General features: G+C 42.4%; 1 long non-coding RNA gene across 1 annotated transcript; it reads left to right on the forward strand.

Annotated features, from left to right (window-relative positions):
• The first annotated feature begins 18647 nt into the window (after positions 1 to 18647).
• Positions 18648 to 20487, forward strand: LOC139436050 (uncharacterized). Its single transcript, XR_011645258.1, has 3 exons — positions 18648 to 18679; positions 19933 to 20021; positions 20441 to 20487. It is a non-coding gene; the product is annotated as an uncharacterized lncRNA (long non-coding RNA).
• The last annotated feature ends 802 nt before the right edge of the window (positions 20488 to 21289 follow it).

Here is a 21289-nt window from a genome sequence, read left to right on the forward strand (position 1 = left end):
TTAGATGAGAATAAAACAAAAACTGTCCAGTATCAAAGACTCAACTCACTCCATGGTGATAGCAGGACATCCCATCTAGTCACTTAGAAAAAATCAGGACATTCTGATGTAGAGTTTCAAAATAAAAGACCTTTGAAGTCTCATATATGAGCTTTCATCCCTCTGTGTTTAGATGAGAATAAAACAAAAACTGTCCAGTATCAAAGACTCATCTCACTCCAGGGTGATAGCAGGACACCCCATCTTCTTACCATTCAGAAGCTTTTTGTGTGTGTTTATGTTTTACTGAGTGCTTATAGGCAATTTCCATCCCAGTATTCAGTTAACTATTTATTTTCTGTGCACATTACATAGATATTATACCTACTGCTTGGGACTTTGAGTCTTCAAAATGTCCAATTTCACAGACAGGGACTTACTTTAGAGTCAGTTGTATTTATGACTTGTTATGATTCAATGTGAAAGAGTATATTGCTCAATAAATAATGATCACTTCACCACCTCTCTTGACATCTAGGCGCTTGAGAGTGAGTCAGAGGCCGAACATAGGGACGGTGGAGAGAGGTCCGTTGCTGAGGTGAGTGATGAAAGGGAAATGACAGTTTAGAGTAAATTGTGAAGTGGACTCTCATCCCAGAGTGTTAAGGAAATCAGTGGGGATATTGAACAGGAAACATTTCAGTCAAGGGGCATCATGTGACCAATATAGACAGAAGAGCAACATTTAAGTTAATGATACCATTCCTAGGTGACCGTAACATCTGTATGGAGTCAGATCAGTCTCAATATTAATAAATGCTCACAGAAGGATTCACAAATGTATTTTGCGATTTATATATAAATGACTCTCCACAACAATATCTCTCAATGCACTCACAAATATTTATTGTTGTATATAAATGTACAAAAAATGGGCATTTAAACTTTTTATTCATTCAATGACGGCTCTGAATTAATAATCAAATATGTTTCCTTTCTTTACTACTGGATGAAATTACAAAATGTACCCATCATTTTCCTCATGCTAGTACCACCGGTTAAAATGCACCAGAATACAGGAAATCTATTTTTTTTACGTGGGGGGGGAACCCATACCCCCAGTAAAAAATGTCCCCCCCACATTCAGGATGCTTCCTACGCCCATGGGTTCAAGAGGATTATATGGAGAGCAGGTCCACCCGGAGTGTGCAAAATGTCAGGTCAAACGGCCTTACGGTGCGACTATGTACATTTTTCCCAATTTGAACCCGTGGACTCCAGAATATCAAATGTTTCACCGGTCCCGTGCAAAATTATACCCTCAAAAAAAATGTATAAAGCCCTCAAAAGCGGGTTCCCGTAGCAGAATAAGAATAATTCCTAGGATAACAATATAAATATGTAGGAAGGGATCATTAAGATGAAGAGACAGTGTATAGGGCTGATTTATAGGCTATATATCTGCATTTGGTAAGTCCAGAGGCTGCTCTCACAAACTGGTGGTCAGAGTTTATCCATCATTTCTCACTAAGTACTTCATAGACTGATTGTTGATCTCACAGATTTTCAACACATATCTGTTTCCATTGGGATTACAAAGCTCCTTAGTTGTCCATTTTTAGCGCCATCAGCTCGCCTCTGTGCCGTGCCCATCATCTTACCAAAGATTAAAAAGCCTCTGTATTTGGAAGTCATCAACAGCTCCAATAGACAGATGTTTGAAAACATAAAGCACAGGCCAAAGGTCAAGGCCAACACATGTTTTGTGTGGCTGGTCATGTCTGACATGCATAAGCATGTTTCAATCAACATGTGTGCACATGATCAGGGTTTAAGTACACGCATGTGATGGTGCATGTACAAAGCATGTCTCTTTCTGACTCTGAACCCTCCATGGAGGGAAATATGAGAAATATGAGTTTCATATTAGAACATGACCACAGCATGATATGTTGTGTAGGATTGTCATGTTGTAACGAGAGAAGGTGGAAACCCTGTATAAGTGTGGACCAATTTTTCTTCAAATAAACTGATCCCACCTTTTGGATTGGGACAATTTAAAATACATCTGCGCTCTCCTCTCCTTCTTAACCTGTTAAACCCCATCCCTGTTTTTCAGGCCTCAGGCTCGAAAATGACATTTCCAGAACAAATGACTATAACTAGACTTCTAAAAGGAGAAAATCAAGAAACTTTTTTATCAAAGTAATGATAAACCTGTGAGTTGGATGTAGAAAAGTCAGAATCAATATAGGTGTTTTTTATTTTAAAGAAAATTCAGATTGAACATAGTAACAAAATGTAAATTAAAGTGTCCGTCCAAAGATTATTTTTTACTTATAGTGAAAACCACCCTTGGATGATGGTAAGGTAGACTAAAAGCTTTAGGAATCCAAAGTACAACATATAATAATTACCCTGTATCAAGATTGATGCAAAACAAGAGACATTTGACCTTTTTAGAGAAAAATAAACTCCACCTCTGAGGTCATTTGGGTGGAAATCGGCGTTTTTGCCATTTCTCTGGGACCTAGGGGTGTAACGGTATCCGTATTCGTCCCGTACCGTCACGGTTCGGACGTCACGGTTCGGCACATGCAGTCACACGACGAATACGCCTTTTTTTCCGAGTGGGAAAAAAGTCTGTCATTCAGGGCAGTATCCATTACACTATTTATAATCCAGGGGGCGGTATTGCGCCTAAAAGCTGTTTGCCAGCCGCCCTTAAACAACAAATGAAGAACAAGAAGAAACACAATAACAAAAGGAACAAAATACAAGAAGAAGAAAAGTTAGTATGGCGATTTCAGATAACACACAGGAGCTAGAACCCATCTGCTTCTTTTAAATCAGCTGTGTGGGAACATTTCGGGTTCCCTGTGGACTACAACAACGATGAAGTGTGCGAGTGGTGGATCGGACGAGGACGGTGTGTCGGCGTTGTTCGATAGCGGTGCGGTATGCTAATGAGAACACACGCCAAACATGCTAAATCATATCAGAAGGCATCACCCAGATTTGCCAATCACCGGAGCCCGGCAAAAGACAACAACAGTTCAACAGCTGATCCCCGCTGTTTTTAAGAAGCCAAGAGACATGAGAGCCGAGAGACCAAAATAAATAACGGAAGCTTTTGGCATATGTTTTTCAACAGCTATGCTCTCTTGAAACACTTTCTTATTATTTATGATGTAATATTTACAAGACATTCTTCTTAGTTTTACAGCTTGATGAAACCTTTTTGTTTGACATCAGCCATTAATAATAATATGATAATATGGTCATCTGAGTGTGTGTGGTACTGTTTGTGGTTTGTTTTTAACTGTTTAATACAGTTAATTATTCAAAATGTCAGAGTTCCTTATATTTAAACTGAAACTTGAACTACTGTTCAAAAATAAATAGCAACAAACCTGGAATTATGCATTTGGGCCTTTTTTTTTGCTTTTTCTTGTTGTACCGAACCCGTACCGAACCGTGACCCCCAAACCGAGGTATAGACCGAACCGTGACTTCTGTGAACCGTTACACCCCTACTGGGACCCATTGGTCGATTTTGATGATTGACATCTCTTTTGAACCGTTAGAGCCAATAGAATCAAAGGGGAATTTCCACATACACACCAACGTTACCATTGAGATGTGGGGGACCTCCAAGACAAGAAAACAATTACAATACTGTTGTACCATGCTAGTACGATACAAAACGATAATAATATCCAACAATACTTCTTCATTTTTTTTTTTTTACTTTATCTTAACAGTCCAACAGACTTACGGCCCCTACACACGGCGGCGTGCGTTGCCGCTTGGCGGTGGCCGTGTCTTGAGCTTGGGGAGTCAACGCGAGCAGCCCGACCAACAACCAACCACATGAATGTCCCGCCCCGGACATACAAAGCAAAGCATTCATGCTACATCCATGCTGGCTAAATATACTGTCTATGCTTGCTAGCTGTCCATTCAAACGAAGTACACTGGATATAAACTCCCCAAACAAGCGAAAACCTACCAGTTTCCCCCACTGTCTTTGCCACCTCCCCCCATGCCTGGCTCCTCCGGTTTGTATCCCTGTATGTAAAGAGGGACTGGTCATAGAGTACCGGGTGATTCCCTACCGCCACGATCATGTTCTCCTCCTTTTGTTGACATATGGGAAATAACTGCGGTCTGGCTCTCCCAACATACACCCGGTTTGATTGGCTACTGCTTGTACTGTCAGATTTACATACGAGGGATTCGATTGGCTGACGCCTCCGTCGAGGCGGCAAAAGTAGAACATTGCTCTACTTTTGCAGCGAGCACCTCAAGAGAAGCTACGCTTTGCTCCCACAATGCAGTTCGGCGAATTGTGACGTCACCCCATTCAAAGTGAATGGGCAGAAGCGTTGAAGCGGCAACGCACGCCGCCGTGTGTAGGGGCCGTGAGTGACAATGTTCCCAGTTTTATCACAGGTTCAGTCTCTGCGGTGGCCGTAACAGGCGAGTATACAGCTTGGCTCTCCGTACTCACTGGCTTCCCTGGTGTCAAACCCCACCCTTGCGCCAGGAGAGTGAGGAGGCTCCCCCAAACCTGTGTCATCCTGGACCGGGTCGGTTCTGGCTCCACCTCCAGCCATCTCTGCGTTGACATGACCCCGGGCCCTGTGGCTGCTCTGCTCCGGTCCTCCCAGCTGTCGCATACGGGCTGAGTGCTCCGCAACCCGCAGATCCACCCGGTTTCTCCTGTAGAGCGTGCCATCCACCTCCCCTACGAATGAGCTAGGAGCGACTTTCTGGAGGCATTGACCCAGTTGCCAACGGCCTGTGCGGTCTCCTGGAAGAGGCCTCATCCTTATGTGTTCCCCAACATTCAGCTGTGGTTGCAGATATGTCGTAGGCGGATTTTGCAAGCTGCCGTTTCAACCGCAGCTTCTCCGTCACTCCAGTCACTAACCATGGTTACAGCAAGCTGTCCGCAACCGGCAGCGAAGTCTTCAGCCTTTGTGACATTAAGCGTTGGGCTGGACTGCCTTCCAACCCCTCTGTGGGCGTGTTGCGCCAATGGAGAATGGCCTGCGAGGAGTTTAGTACTAGGAGCAGTTGCTATTGTACAGCGCCCGGGGAGCAATGGAAGTGAGGGGGGAAGGGGGATGTCCGGTGCCTTGCTCAAGGGCACCACGTTAGAGCAGGAGGTGAACTGGGACCTCTCCAAGTAGCAATCTAAACACTCCATATTTAGGTCTGGTCGGGGTCTTGAACCGGCGACCCTAGGGCTTGTTGGGGAAATATTTTCTAAGGCCCACAACTTTGACCCAGTTTATCAGTTCAAACTGTCCTGACTGAGCACAGGCAGCTGCAACCTTGGCTGCTGTGCTCTCAGTGTTTTGTCTCCCTGTTCCTGCCTGTTGGCGTCAGCTGATAGAGGTGTTATGATTCTATCTTGTTTGCACTATGTTGATTATTCTCTGGGGATGGGTACCGAGCCCCGGTATTAAATGGGCCCTGGGGCTGAATTATTAAGGACCGTGGTACCGTTAAACTCCGACGTTATCGGTCTTTTTATCGGTACTGGAGACATCTAAAAAATATATGTCATATGTATTATTGCTACACAAACATTATATTGCAGTTTTACTGTCGCCAACTCCGTTTCTAATACGCAAAAAGACTGAAAAATGCGTCTATGATTATTTTTAGTATTTTCGATCTCTCCCCCCCCCCTGCTTGCGAAGGGGCGGGGCAGTTTACACACACGCGGCTGCTACATGCAGCAACACGCGCGCACACACACACACACACACACACACACACACACACACACACACACACACACACACACACACACACACACACACACACACACACACACACACACACACACACACACACACACGCGGAGGAGATGGCGGAGAGATGGCGGAGAGAACGCGCTCCGAGGTGTGGTTAAACTTTACCCGTCTCGATGTTGACAATGCTCAGTTTAGCATGTCAAGGCGGTAACACGACCAATTTGTCTAAACATTTAGCAAAAGTGCACCACATTCGACTGTCTTTCTAGTAGCTCTGTAGCCCCATCCACGAGCAACGGTTCCACGTCAGGTGTTATGTATGTTAGCAGCAACACACAGAGTTAACTACATTATACAAACATGGGTTAATGATTGAGGTAACTGAGTTACTTTTTACTATTTTTTACTTTTTACTACTTTTTACTATTTTGTTAAAGTTTCAGCTATTCTGTTTACAATTCTGTCATCAGATTGTTTAATACGATTTGTTAAAACAATGTTGTTTCTTTTGATGTGAAATATTATGTATTTAATTAAAATAAAAAGCAATGTTAGTTTTGTTCACAATTTGTTTAGTTAGTTTACCTTTTTTTTCCCTCCAAAATAACTGATAAGAGTAATGTTAAAAGACCGGACCGATAAGCGGTATCGATAAAAGTAGTAGTACCGTTAAAACCTTAACGATACCCATCCCTATTATTCTCTCTGAACTAGCTAAATACATGGGTCTGGGGTAGAGTTCTTCAGAATTGATTGTGGCATCTCAAACCGTGGCCCGTGACATCTCACGGCGTGAGAGGACGCTGGCGCTGACTGTTCGCCGCTTCTCTGTCCGAAAATCTCGTCTTTCTTTGTGTTTATCTAAGAGTTTCTGACCACTTTCTACTGCTATAGTTTTCTAACTATTCTGTGGCTTTTGTGTTTTGATCTGGACATATTTGTTACACCGATTGCCATTTTTGACGGAAGCTTTGGTTTTCTACCCTGCTACACCTGCCATTGTAGCCCACCTGCTAACGCTGCTCCATCCATCAAATAACCAGCCCCATTCTTCGTCCTTTTTATTATATGTACAGCACTTTGGCTCGACCAAAAATCGTTTATAAATGTGCTATATAAATATAACTTGATTTGATTTGATTTGAACTAACATTGCCCTCCTTAACATCCGATCACTCAACAAGAAAGCCCTCATCCTCCATTAACTAATCTTGGAAATATCCCTTGATTTCCTTCTGCTCACCGAAACCTGACAACGGTCCGATGACTTATTCTCCCTCAACCAAACATCCCCCCCTGGCTTTAAATACATCACTAAACCCCGCCCCTCCCACCGTGGTGGCGGCCTTGCTGTAATCAACAATCAGAACATCCAGATCACATAACTAACCCTCCCCTCAGTATCATCCTTTGAATTCATTGCCTTCAAAGCCCCTCCCTCACTGACAGTCATCCTCATCTACCGGCCTCCTAAACCTCACCCCTCCTTCCTCTCCGATTTCACTGAATTCCTCACACTTGCCTCATCCCTCTCTCAACATCTGTTACTACTTGGTGACCTCAACATTCACATTGACTCACCCACCTGCAAGCTGGCATCCGAATTCACAACCCTACTGGACAATTTCTCTATCACCCAACATGTCACCGTCCCCACCCATGACAAAGGACACATCCTTGATCTCGTCTGCTCTACCAACCTCCCAGTGATTGACCTCCACCCTTGCCCATTTCCCCTCTCCGACCACAAACTCATACAATTCACCATTGCCCCCCCCCACCCGAAACCCCTGCCCACCCAGAAACATCACCTTCCGTAATCTACACTCCATTGACCATAACCATCTCTCCAAACTGCTATCATCTAATCTCCCCCAGGACGCAACCCTCAGCTCACCTGAAGATCTGCTCAACCACCTCAACTCCACCCTACTCACCTCCCTCAACACTTTAGCCCCCCTCACAAATAAAACTGTTTCTTTCAAGACCTCCTCACCCTGGTTCACACCCGCACTGCGTAAAATGAAGCAGCGAGGCCGCCAACTTGAACGTCTTTCAAAGAAATCATCCCTCGCAGTCCATTACATAAGCTACAAACTCCATCTCAATGCATACAAAGATGCTCTTATTGCCGCTAAATCTGCCTACCTCTCCAACATCTTCACTGACCCCTCCCGTAACCCCAGGACCCTCTTCTCCACAGTTAACAAGCTCTTCAAACCCCGTTCTGATAACCTCCCTACTTCTACTTCCGCTACTTGCAGCTCATTCCTCCAGTTTTTCGCAGACAAAATTAATGCCATTAACCACTCCTTCTCAGCTCCATCTGATATACAAGCATCTCCCCCAACCTCCACCGCTACCATTTCTCCCCCATGTCCCTTGACCTCCTGACTCCTCCTCTCCCAGTTCAACCTGGTTACCCCACTTGAAATACTCCATCTGATCGGTTCCTCAAATCCCACAACCTGCTCCCTTGACCATCTACCCAATCCTCTCTTGAAGTCCTGCCTCCCCGTCCTCTGCCCCTATCTTGCTAACCTTTTCAACTCCTCGCTGTCCCATGGAATCGTCCCCTCTGCTTTCAAAACTTCTGCCGTTATTCCAATCCTCAAAAAACCCGGTCTTGATCCCTCCTCCCTCACTAATTACCGCCCCATCTCCAACCTACCATTCCTCTCAAACACATTGTAGCCAAACAAATTCACTGCCATCTCCAAACCAATCAGCTTTACTAACCCCTTCAGTCTGGATTTCGTCCTCACCAAAGTACAGAAACTGCACTCGTCAAAGTCCTCAATTACCTCCTCACCTCAACTGACACTGGTTCCCTCAATATTATCATCCTCCTCGACCTGAGTGCAGCCTTCGATACTGTGAGCCACAACATCCTGCTCCCCCGACTCAGGGACATTGGTATTGAAGATATTGCACTCAGATGGCTCCAGTCCTACCTCACTGAACGATCCCACTTCATCTCCCTCCCAAACCACTCCTCTGTCACAGCTTCAGTCACCCAAGGCGTTCCTCAAGGATCAGTACTTGGCCCCCTCCTCTTTATCATTTACATCCTCCCCCTCGGTCAGATACTCCGACGCTTCAACCTGGACTTCCACTGCTATGCTGATGACACTCAGATCTACCTCAGCACCAAATCCCTCCATAACCCACCCCTTACCCACATCGATTCCTGTCTGACAGCTATAAAAACTTGGATGCAACATAACCTCCTCAAACTGAACAGCAGCAAAACAGAACTCCTAATCGGCTCCAAATCCACCCTCAGCAAGGTCACTAACATAACTCTCACCATCGATGGCACCATTGTTTCCCCCTCCAATCAGGCACGCAACCTGGGCGTAATCTTTGTCCCCACCCTCTCCCTCGAACCTCACATCCGCCAAACAGTCAAAACTTATTTTTCCACCTCCGCAATATTGCAAAAATCCTACCCTCTCTCACCCGCTCCGCAGCCGAACGACTAATCCATGCCTTCATTTCCTCCCACCTTGACTACTGCAACTCACTTCTTTACGGCATCAGCACTACATCCCTCAACAGACTCCAACGGGTTCAAAATGCAGCTGCACGTCTCCTCACGCATACCAAATCATGGCATCACATCACCCCAGTCCTCAAAGACCTCCACTGGCTTCCTGTCTCCCATTGCATCAACTACAAAATGCTGGTCCTCACCTACAAAGCACTCCACCATCTGGCCCCCCCTTATCTCACAAACCTTCTCACTCCTTATCAACCCCCACGGTCCCTCAGATCCACTGCAGCCGGACTCCTATCCATTCCCACATCCACACTCTGCAGCTTTGGGGACAGAGCCTTCTCAGTGGCAGCTCCGAGGCTCTGGAATTCCCTCCCCCATGATCTCTGTGACTCTGAGTCCCTCACAGTCTTTCAGTCCCGCCTCAAAACACATCTTTTCAACTCTGTCTACCCATAAGCCCCCCCCCCCCCCTCAATTCACTTCCTCTTGACTGCCTTTTTATTTTTTACTTACTTGTTTGCCTGCCCTTGTTTGTCTACCCTCCCTCATACTGTAAAGCGTCTTTGAGTTGTGAAAAGCGCTATATAAATACAATGCATTATTATTATTATTATTATTATTATGTCTTGTGAATTCTCTGTCTCTGAATCCTGACTCCTATTGCTTCAGAAGTTTCCCCCACAGGGCTCACAGTCCAAGCCCCTACTGACTGAGCCACTGCACACTCATGAGGGTCTTCTTAAAGATGGTGATCAGAGGTTTGTGGTCTGTTTCTGCAGTGATTCTGCTGTATAGGTGCTGGTGAAATCTCTGGCATGCGAAAACTATGCTTAAGCACTCTTTCTCTATTTGAGCATAGTTTTGCTCAGTCTGTGTGAGGATTTGCAGTTCTCCCTCCTTCTTCTCCCCTTTGTTTTGTGTTTGTTATTGTCTGTGTGTCTGTCTGTGTGTCTGTCTGTCTGTCTGTCTGTCTGTCTGTCTGTCTGTCTGTCTGTCTGTGTGTGTGTGTGTCTGTCTTCCTGGCTGGGCGTGGTTGACCCACTTTTGTTTCCCGCCAACTCATCTCCTCAGCTGTTGATCATCATCCAGATTACAACTACTCACCTTCACCTGCATATATACCCGGTTCCTCCATCCAGTATTCACCAGTTCGTCGTTTCACCACGCTGGTAATACGACTTGGTACATTCGCTGTAGCAAAACTATACTCTCTGTGTTCTTGTTATCCTTACCTTGTGCTCTCTCTGTCCAGTATCCGTCTGCCTACTCCTCTGCCTGCTACGTTCAGCCACCAACCTCTCGTCTGGGTTCATCTGGTTAGCTAGCTGCACTAACGGACATAAGGAGCTGTTTCCACCACAAGCTGGAGGAGAGTCCTCCCCTGTCAGACTGAGGGGCTCAGGTGAGCTAAAGGACTCTCTGAGTGTTTAGAACGGTTTTGTCACAAATTATTAAAAAAATTATTTCCGAGGCACACCTTCATATGATCATTATAGTTATACAAACAATAAGAGAATAAATGAAAAACAGGTATGAAATACTATATGGCAGTAAAACAAGAATAAAGTTTAAAAGGGGAGTGATTTGTAAAATATCCATAAAGAAAAAGAAAATCTGTTTACAGTTCTGTTTCATATGGGTGCTGAGAGAGGTATCCATAGATCTCTTCATGTTGCTCTCAAAGTGCACCAGATTGATGCTTTCAACCTCAATATTTAAAAAAAAATCGCTAATAGAGGATGTGAGGACCTAGAGGACGTGAGGACCCCCCTAGAGGAGGTGAGGTCCGCCCCCACTCATAAAAAAATAGCACTTTACCCCTGCCTATATGCCGTGAGCTGATTATGGAGCCTTAATTGTAACAGTAATTCAGATGCAATTAGCCTATATAAAAGGCCTCAAATTGGAAACACTGTCTGGGCTGTCTTTTTCACTCAATTCTGCAATAGGTAGATCTGGCCTTTCACCTAGGCCGAGGTCGGTGATCTTGGGCTTAAAAAGGTTGGTGACCACTGGCCTAGATGATGATGAGACGCTGTCGGTCTACTCAGAGAGTGCTCTGGCAGTACACTTTAGTATTTTGTTACCAATGATATGAAGTTTTCTATTTGCCCTAACACAGACCGAGAGGGTGTGGACATGTTGCTTTAATTAATTATTTCTGATTACTTGCACATGGTGGTGGTCTGCACATGGGACAACTAACTACTGTCTATTGAAAAGATATTTGCTTTGTTCAATTTGCAGGAAGAAGGAACTCTTCCTCTCCTGCAGCCTCGGCCCTCGACGTCTAGGCCAATGTCATCACGACATCAAGTAATGAATGAAACATCATTTAAAAGTATAGTCAAGTTTAAAATTGTCAGCTTTATTGCATGTGCGCCATGCAACGGGACAGTGCTTGAATGTTAAAGCAACATATGTTTTTCATGTGTTTCAGGCTGAAGCAGACACTGTGAGGGCCCTTTCCAAAAGGACCCTAGTACAGGACATTGAATTAAAGGGCCTACAAATAGAGCACCGAAAGCTTTTAATTAAAAAAACCAAGCTGGAGTTGGAAAAATTGGACAGAGAAAGACAGTTAATTTTGTAACATTCAGTAATTTCTTTTCAAGTCAAATGAAAGGTGTATCATAGGTGACCTTTAAATCTTGTAGGGTACCTAAAAGAGAAATCCCTTTTTTCTTTAAAGAAAAAGTAAACCAAAATTATGTTTTTATCTCTTTTTCCTTCAGGAATGGGTGAATAAATAAAACACTAAAGACTCCAACAAAAATCATCCAAGGCCTCTCTATCTCTCTGTGTGTGTTTTTTAAGCAAATAATAAAGCGATAGCTTCTCTGACAGCCCTGCCAGTAGGGTTGTCCAGTGTAATGGGCTCTACCACATCAGGAGGTCTATTTTTTTTATTTAGCCTTTATTTTTACAGGTATAGATCTCATTGAGACACAAGTTCTCATTTTCAAGAGAGACCTGTTCAGGGGGAACCCTACCACACACAGTACAGGACACTAAACATAGAGGCAATACTCAAATACAACACCGTAAAAAAAAGTAGTCATTGAAATCCATATACAGTCAGATAGCAGGTGCAAACACCCACAGATGATTTCCCCAGCTGTTTTAAAATGAGTTTAAAATCTGTGATGGGTATCAAAGTGGTCAGCTTAAGTTCCTGCTGAAGTGTGTTCCAGGTCGAAGGGGCAGAGTCTGATATGGCTTTTTTCCCAAGCACCGTGCGTACTGAGGGGACCGCAAGAGTAATGTCATTTTGAGATGGTAGTCTATAGCTGTACTGTTTGTGTGGTATGTTGGGGATTTGCAGGAGAGGCCCTCTCCTTCCTCATTGTGGCAATGTTATGCAGCACAACACATGCCGTCATGATGCGGCAAGCTCTTTCAGGGGCCACTCTGAGCCCCCGCAGGCAGGTCAATCGGGACTTCAGTATCCCAAAAGTAATTTCAATCCTGACCCTGGTTTTGGCATGGGCCACATTAAAGCTGGTTTGTGGCCCTTCATCAGGGTCAGGATACGGGGGTCATCAAGGATGGCTGTGGCTCAGTGGATAGTGTGATGGACTTCGAATCAGGGGATAGCAAGTTTGAGTCCCACTGCAGTCAGCATGTCGTTGTGTCCCTGGGCTAGTCGCTTCACCCCAAATTGCTCCTGTGAGGATTGTCCACAGTACTCAATGGATGTGAATTGCTTTGGATAAAAGCGTAGAGAAAATTAAATGTGATGTAATCAAGAATGGCTGGCAGGCATAACCCCTGTCACCGAGCAGCACTCCACTGAAGAGCCCTGAAGATAAAGGAATATTTCCATAATAAGTACCACAACAGGCAGTTTAAGAAGCACACAACAATACCTGTGGTCACATGTGGCCTGCAAACGCATGTGGGGTTAACAAGCCTACTTCCACATTAAGAGCATCATAGTCAGTGCAGCATCAATGTGCATTTGCAATGAGTCCATGAGAGAAAGATAGTGCAAGTGTGAAACATGTACTGTGTGAATATTTAAATGTGTGATTTCCTTTAATCACCCAGACTTCAATGTGTGTTCTAGTGAATGTGCAAGATGTACCTGAATGTTGTGGAATAATTTGCGATTCACATAATCACCTTCATTATCTCCCAGACACGCAGAGATCGGTACGTGTGTGCAGTCGATACAGCCAAGCACCCTGGGAAACCCTATGAAATAGTAGGCTGCATTTATTATACAACAGTGTACGTCATAGGAACAACATTCACTGTAAAGATATAATCACATATCATCAATACCTGCCATGCTGTAAAATCCCTCTTTGATGGTCTGCGTGTGACATGTGCCAGGAAACACAACAAAGGATTCTGCGAGCCCAGAGCATGGGCAACCTTATGGATAGCACTGCAGACTGTATTATTGCTAAGGTTCTCTGCATCACCCACAGCATAGAGAACACTGCCGGTTGCAAAGTATTGCAAAGCAATACATACAGTCTGCGGCAGTAAGGGCACAACTCCGATGTGTGGCATTAGCAATATATTATGAAGGGCCGTGTAGGCCAAAATTCAAACTCACCTCGCACACACACTACTGAAAACATCTGGCCTTGCACAAACACTACTGAAATATGCTCACATTCACTACTGAACACCTCACACACACACTACTGAAAATTAACCTCACACACACAACTGAAAATTAACCTCACACACACACACACCTGAAAATTGACCTCACACACACACACAACTGAAAATTAACCTCACACACACTATTGAAATACTTTCACATTCACTAGTGAACACCTCGCATACACAACTGAAAATTAAACCTCACACATGCAACTATAAATTAACCTCACGCACATAGGCTACTACTGAAATATTCACACATTCACTACTGAAAACCTCACACACACACACACACATGCACGCATACACACACACACACACACACACACACACACACACACACACACACACACACACACACACACACACACACACACACACACACACACACACACACACACACACACACACACACACACACACACACACACACACACACACTCCTGAAAAACATTTTACTGAAAGCTTCTCAGTAGGGAATGTGCATGAGTTTCACCTATGTGTGTGTGAGGGAATTCTTGCTGTAACGGAAGTCATTGTAATGAAACGGAAGTACCAAACTGCTCTGCTAGTGGTCTCTTTGCTAGCCCAGTGAGCTTCATTAGCTCCAGGCTGCTACTCCAACCCAGTCTCACGGCATTTCGTGTTCACCAACATGATTTTTAATCTATTGATTCGTGTTCACCAACACGATTTGTCCCTTTTTTTCGTGTTGCACAGCACGATTTTAAAAGCAATGTATTTCTACTGCCTGCAGCACGTCTTTTTCTCCGGTCGGGTCGAGGAAGACCGGAAGCTGTGTGGTTCATAAAAACATGTTCTTACTCAATATCAAGCCACAATTATTGCTTTTATTTTAAATCGTATAATTTCGGACTTTTGTTGCCGTCTGTGAGGAAAATAAATGAGGCTCAGAGCCTCAGGATACTGAAATCTGTATTTTTTAAATCTTTTTTTCCTTCTAATTTGTTATTCTTTTCAAAATAACACACTGTTATTTACTCACCAATAACACTCAATTATCCTTGCTTTTATTTATTGGTTTAATTCCATAATCTCGGGCTTTTTTGGCGTCTGTCAGGAACTGAATTTCAAAATAAAAATAACCGGAAACAGACGTAGGCATTTCGAGCGATTACCCAAGATCCTCAGCTATGGTTTTAAGCTCGTTTATTGGATGTTTTAGCCGCAATGCATGCTGGGATTTGGTGTTTATATGATATGAAATCCGGAAAACATTTTAAAAGAATAAAATACTTAATTCCGAGTGTTCTTGCTTTTCTCTTTGAAAGTCATCACATAACGGCATTGTAATACACGGTTCGGCTGCATTACATATTACAGATCTGCCGTAGTTCTTTATTTAGAGAGCCCTGATGAGAAGACCTTTGGAAAAACTGGAAGAAATGCCGCCAAAACTGAATACTTGACTTGGATCATAAATATATTCAACAATTAAACAACATCTTCAATTTCTCTTCACACAATACGTCTCCTTGCAGTATCAACACTAATTCGGCTGACTTTTACATTTGATCTATATTTACACCATAACGGTGCACAGCTGATATAAAAGGACTGTAGTTTTTAAAGATATTACTGATTTTCTTTGAATGTAAGAATGTAAATACTGAGTCTGAAATAGTATAGCAATATCCTGTAAAATTATGTGAAAGCATGAATAAAACGTGTCCTACACTAATAATACAAAGTTATTATAGCTGTGTGTACCTTGTGTGCACCGCCTAGTGGTTAAAGCACGTTATTGAATTATTGTTTTTATGTGTTATAATTAGGGCTGTCAAACGATTAAAATTTGTAATCAGATTAATCACAGCTTAAAAATTAATTAATCATGATTAATCACCATTCGAACTATGTCCAAAATATGTCATTTATTTATGTATATTGTTGTGGGAATGGAAAGATAAATGAAAGAAGGCGGATATATCCATTTAACACAGTATCTATGTTTATTATAACATTGTTCTGTGTGTCAAAATGAAAGACAACCCACACACACACACACACCTATCAATCATCAAACCGTGGGGTCTTAATTCATTACGTGTTGATTTCTATCAACGGGGGAGTACTTCAGGAAAGTCGACAGAGGGGGGGGGGGGGGGCGGCTAGTGGAGTACTTCGCGACCACAGAGTGTGAACGTTGTGATCAGCTGTTTTAGCGCAGTTCTCCAGTGAAGGGGGGAGTTTCCCTCCGCAGCCGGTTGGCGTAGTTTTGGCACAAGTCCGTTGAACAGACCGACATTAACAGCAGCCCTGTCTGTGCACACGGAGACCGACTCTGTCGTCCGGTGATCTAACCGCCTTCTGGAAAAGCTTCACAAGTACGTCGGTACGCAAATGCGCTTTGTGACACAAGTGACGGTACGCATTTCAGATTAGGCACATAACCTGCGTACCAGTTATGTGCACCCCTGTACTACAGCAAAAGTATTCTCCGTCGGGACTTCCTGCAACAACACCACGCCGTTATCAAAGATGTTCTATTGAGAAGACGATCACTACGTGACAAAAGTTTTCAAAACCGTGGCTACTGAAATCAATCTTACTAACTGCTGTCTGTGCAATTTACTCCGCGTGAGTTGGCAGACTTTATTTTGCTTACTTTAACATCATTTTTCATGGTGGGGCTACGCCATTTCTTGGTATGGGTGTAGCCTACCCCAGCCATACCCTGGCGCTGCCACTAGTGGCACGTATGGGGCGGGCCATTCTGCACATGCGTTAAATGCGTTAAATATTTTAACGCAATTAATTCAAAAAATGAATTACCGCCGTTAACGCGATAATTTTGACAGCACTAGTTATAATATAACATATAAAAACAATAATGTACTCTTAATATTTTTTTCATCAAATATTATTTGAATACAAAGATGAAGAGTACATACTTTCATAGGGGGAAAGTAGAAGGTCTGTGATAGAAATATAGAATATAAAAAATCAAGAAGATACTATAAGTGATCTCTACAATAAAACAGTTTAGTGCAGGATGTACAAAGATATTAATAGGAGGAGGTGCACAACAGAAAAACGAATTAACCTTTATTTAAACATTAACAGATTAAGGTCTTCTTTTAAATAAGAAAAAAACTTTGGGGGTATCTATCTACAGATAAATATTAAGCCTGACAAAGTACTTAACGTCTAATATATTGCTTTCCTGCAATGTTAACTATGTTGAAGCACTTATTTTAACTGATATTATACATATGAATTATACTCTTATGTATGTAGATAGAATAAGAACTGTGCAGAATATGAATATGTTTAATGGTGGAGGTACACACATATTGATAGATGTCTTGTAATGCACTGTTGAGGAACCTGTGACCCAAGTGTTTCATTCATTGCATAACTACACCGTAGTTGTGTATATGATATGTCAATAAACCTTTGAAAATCTTGAAAGGGATGTGCAAAATAGCCATAATATACAGTCTTTAATTAACTATTAGTAGAGAATAACGAGTAATGAATATACTTTATTACTCGTTTCCATTCATGTCAATTGCAGATACATGTTTAGTCTTCTCAAGCACCAAATATCAAATATCTCTCCTGATTGTTGGCACTTGACAATCACCTTACCTGAATTTTACTCAGGTCACGTATAACTAAAGTCTGATTTAAGGGTTGTTTATATTTCACATAATTAATCAGAATCTGCAAAGTAACTCAAATAAATGCAGTGGAGTAAAAATACCAGGTTAACCTCTGAATTGTCGTGGAGTAGAATTACAAAGTAACAATGAGTTGTCATGTGGGTATATATTAATGCTGTGCATTATGGACACAAGCGATTTTCACCCATTTATTAATTATATGTTTTACATTTGATAACACCAATGTGTTTAATACTGGCAACTTCTAATTGTGGGAAAAACGAAAACGTTCAGTAGAGACGTCCCATAGAACATTTTGCGAAACACAATACAGCATGTGTAGTTCTGAGGGGGTGTTCGATTCCAGTTTTGGATAGTCTGGCGTGGTTTCGTTCCATTTCACACAGCTGTTTGGCGCTCTGCGTAACCTTACGGGGACTGTAGTCCTAAACGATAGCTGGGGATTATGGGTAGTGTAGTGTCTTCGGCCATCCTAAACTCAGAAATATTGACAATCGCAATGATGCTCGAAATGTCCCTTACTGTATAGGCCTACGTCTGTTTCCGGTTATTTTTATTTTGAAATTCAGTTCCTGACGGACACCAAAAAAGCCAGAGATTATGGAATTAAACCAATAAATAAAAGCAAGGATAATTGTGTGTTATTGGTGAGTAAATAACAGTGTGTTATTTTGAAAAGAATAACGAATTAGAAGGAAAAAATATTTAAAAATACAGATTTCCGTATTCTGAGTCTATTTATTGTCTGAGCCCCATTTATTTTCCTCACAGACGGCAACACAAGTCCGAAATTATACGATTTAAAATAAAAGCAATAATTGTGGCTTGATATTGAGTAAGAACATGTTTTTATGAACCACACAGCTTCCGGTCTTCCTCGACCCGACCGGAGAAAAAGACGTGCTGCAGGCAGTAGAAATACATTGCTTTTAAAATCGTGCTGTGCAACATGAAAAAAAGGGGCAAATCGTGTTGGTGAACACGAATCAATAGATTAAAAATCGTGTTGGTGAACACGAAATGCCGTGAGACTGGGTTGGCTACTCAGACGTGTTTATTGTGTTGATGCCTGGTGGAGTATTCTTCATTGAAATATCGCACTTATCTTATGGCTCTGTGGTTCAAACAGACCGTCCATGAATGCAGTTTATTCGGTAAGTGAAATTCAAGCACTTTGGAGGATTAGGCAAATGAAGCCGCTGACGTTACTTCTTCTTCTTCTGCTTTGGGTTTACTGGCAGGCCGCAAACCACTTCACGGCGTATACTGCCGCCCAAAGTTCCCGGCCGGAAGTCCCCGGAGTTGGGGAAGGCTTCAGTAGCTCCCAGCAGCTTCTACTGAAGCCTTCCGAGTAAATCGCCAGAACGCCGACACCTCCTCATCTCCACCGCTCCCATGTTTTATTTTGTGTTGCCATAAATTAGACTCTCTGCGTTTCTGCGCTGGGCTAATGCTAATGCTAATAATGCTAATGCGAGGATAATAAATTGGCGGCTTCACAACACTTTTTGAGAGTTTTACGGGGCGTGGTTTGTATTCCGCCCAGCCAATCAGACATAGGAACCTTTTTCTCCCACGAAAGTCCCTGCTCTCTAGCAGGGACGGAAAAGGGGGTGAAAAGGTTCTCATGAACTAATTTTAGTTCCGGGTCTTTTTGGTGTGAACGCAACATTTCGGAACTATATCGGAACTAAAGTGGGAAAAGTACTGCGGTGTGAACGCACCTATTAGTGTCGAAGAGCAGAGTACTGTATGAGATTAACCTCACTATAAGATCTGAAAATAACGTTAATGTAGATATTGTAATATGGTTTGTTGAGCTGGAGTTGATTTTTGAAGCTTACTGGTTAACGTTCATCATATTAAACGAACAAACCCAAACGTTGTTGTTTTTATTAATATTATTACCAATACTTACTTAGCATTTTATTATCATTGCACTGGAGAAACCGACTTATTGTGGCAGCAGAACCTGAACATGTAACGTAATGCCTGCATTTAAGGACTATCGCGTAGTCAATGCTTTAGGGACAAGGAAATAATTTGTTTAAATATTAGATATGACGTTATGTGTGCCTCTGTGACAATTAAGCTTATTCATTGCATTACATTTGTTGAAGATGTGTGTCTTTTACCCTTACGTGTGTGTTACAAATAAATGTGAATATGGCATAGGACAAATATTTAAATTGACTGTCTCATGAAAAACGATTCCAATATAACAGTAAAATAAAAAGGACCCCAACTCTACAATAATACACAATCCAACTGATAAGATACAGTAAGGGCTGTGATATCCATCACTTTTTTAAGGATAACAAAAAGATTATCACATGACATTTGCATGTAAAAAAAGTCTGTGACCAACACATTGTTACTTTACATATGTATATCTGTTTGTTTAAAGTTTCCAGGTGATGCAGACAGACCAGAGGATGCTGACCACGAGAGACAGACCTATTCCTAACATCAGTGAACTTCAGCATGGACTCAAAGGTACAAAGACTCCTTTCATACTGTACAAAGAATCGAGAAACGTTCTGGTTTAAATAGATAAAGTAACAACTATAATCAGCTTTCACATTTCTATGTATTTAAGGCAATTATTATTTTATATTGTGAGAATTACTACCATTTGTCTCTACATAATGTCTGTAAAAGACGTGGTAAAAGTGGTTCTTGCAGTGAGACAACCGAGCAGTTGAATATTATTTAATAATAAGATATTTTAATGTTGATTAACTGCAGACTGTTCATTCATAATCTGATTATCTTTGTAGTACAAAGTTATGAATTTAAAAAACACATTAAAATAAAAATACATTATTTATACAGCCGCTAAATAAACAAACCTCTTTCATAAATAACACACTTGCTCTGCAATAATGTCATATGTTTCTTGTCATTTATGTTAGGAAAGGACATACCTGAAGGACACAACTGCCTCACCGTTTTCTCAGAGTGGCAAGAAGAAAATGAGAAGCTTATTTCAGATTAAAGACCAATACAGGACATTCACTAAGAAACTACTCTTTTATTGTGAACACAAAGTCAAACAGGACCATTTGTTTGTGACAGCTGAGCCCAGTATGGGCTCACAGATGCAGTTAGGGGGTTTCTTCATCAGGCCTGGTTCTCCTCCATCAGGCCTGGTCCTCCTCCCAGAGAAAGACCTCTCCACCTCAGTCCTCTCCAGCCAAACCCACAGACCGTCCGTCACACTGAGGTTTCTCCCAAAGTCTCTGCAGCTCTCTGGACTCCACGCTAGGGCTGAACAATATACCGTGTCATGGCGGTAACTGCGATATGCGCATGCGCGATATTCACACCGTAGGGACGTGCGGTTTTATTCATTTTTTTTTAAAAATGCTAACGCACTTTAGCACAGAATTCAAAATAAAGATACCCTTATTACTTATCGAAAATGCACATACAATATATCCGATTAAAGCTGAGACTCCACAGATTATTTAAGTATAGTATCTAAGCGATCTGATCTCGCGACAGGGGAAGCAAACACAGACATCACAACACGTACCTTTTACGGAGCTTTTACGGGAGATTGTCTCACCGTAGCTGTCAATCTGATCACAAGACGTGTTCAATGGCATTAAAACGAGAAAAAATGCGGCTGAATTGGTTGATCCATAGGTTAATAATGTATCTGTGGTTTTGAAGCAATTGTTTATAATCCATAATTCCATTTGTATGTAAAAATCGGAGCACAAAAGTTAGCTGCTAATTGTAGCCACCAGAGTGTATGC

The sequence above is a fragment of the Pseudochaenichthys georgianus genome, chromosome 22 (assembly GCF_902827115.2).
Source record: "Pseudochaenichthys georgianus chromosome 22, fPseGeo1.2, whole genome shotgun sequence".
Classification (NCBI taxonomy): domain Eukaryota; kingdom Metazoa; phylum Chordata; class Actinopteri; order Perciformes; family Channichthyidae; genus Pseudochaenichthys; species Pseudochaenichthys georgianus.